The 877-nt window shown below is 41.7% G+C and overlaps 1 non-coding gene across 1 annotated transcript; it reads left to right on the forward strand.

Moving 5' to 3' along the window:
* The first annotated feature begins 340 nt into the window (after nt 1–340).
* On the forward strand, nt 341–447 carry LOC141603166 (small nucleolar RNA R71). The gene has a single exon (XR_012525060.1). It is a non-coding gene; the product is annotated as a small nucleolar RNA R71 (small nucleolar RNA).
* Nucleotides 448–877: the final 430 nt, after the last annotated feature.

Here is an 877-nt window from a genome sequence, read left to right on the forward strand (position 1 = left end):
GATTGATGAAGATGCCGTCATGGCATTAACATAATGCTTTGGTGATTTTGAGACTTCTTCAAGTCTAGCCATAGCTTTTTCAAACTTCAAATTGATGGTATCAATGTGAGCACTAAGTTGAGCACCCAATTTAGTAACGGAGTCCACTTCATGCTTTCCTCCTCTAGTAGCCTTGCGAGGTCTACTATATTGTGAGTTATGGACCGTCATTTCCTCAATTTTTTTCCAAGTTTGATTGTCATCAACTTCGGTGAACATTCCATTTGATCCCATGTTGAGAATGTTCCTTGAATCTTCATATAGACCGTTCCAAAATTGTTGTACCAAGAACCACTCGCTAAGTCCATGGCGAGGACATGAGCGACAAATTCCTTTGAACCGCTCCCAAGCTTCATACAAAGATTCTTCATCCCTTTGCTTAAAACCCGTAATTTGAGCTCTTAGCATGTTAGTCTTTTCCGGTGGGTAGAATTTTTTGTAGAAAGCTAGAGCCAACTTCTTCCAAGAATCAATTCCGAGAGTGGCCTTATCAAGGCCCTTCAACCATTGTTTCGCGGTGCCAATTAGAGAAAAAGGAAATAAGACCCATCGAATTTGGTCTTGAGTTACACCGATTTGCGAAATCGCATCACAATAGTCACAAAAGGTCTCCATATGAGAGTGAGGGTCTTCACTAGGCATCCCCCCAAATTGGCTCCTTTCGACTAATTGGATAAATGCGGATTTGGCTATGAAATTTCCGGTCAAATGTTGTGGTGTGGGAGTACCATTGGGTAGGTTCTCCTCGGTGGGTACGGAATTTGATGAAAACTTAGGCATTGTGGGTTGATTTTGTGTTGTATTTTGTGTTGGGTTCTCCTCACCTTCTCTTGCAAAA

This window comes from Silene latifolia, chromosome 9 (genome assembly GCF_048544455.1).
Source record: "Silene latifolia isolate original U9 population chromosome 9, ASM4854445v1, whole genome shotgun sequence".
Taxonomy (NCBI): Eukaryota; Viridiplantae; Streptophyta; class Magnoliopsida; order Caryophyllales; family Caryophyllaceae; genus Silene; species Silene latifolia.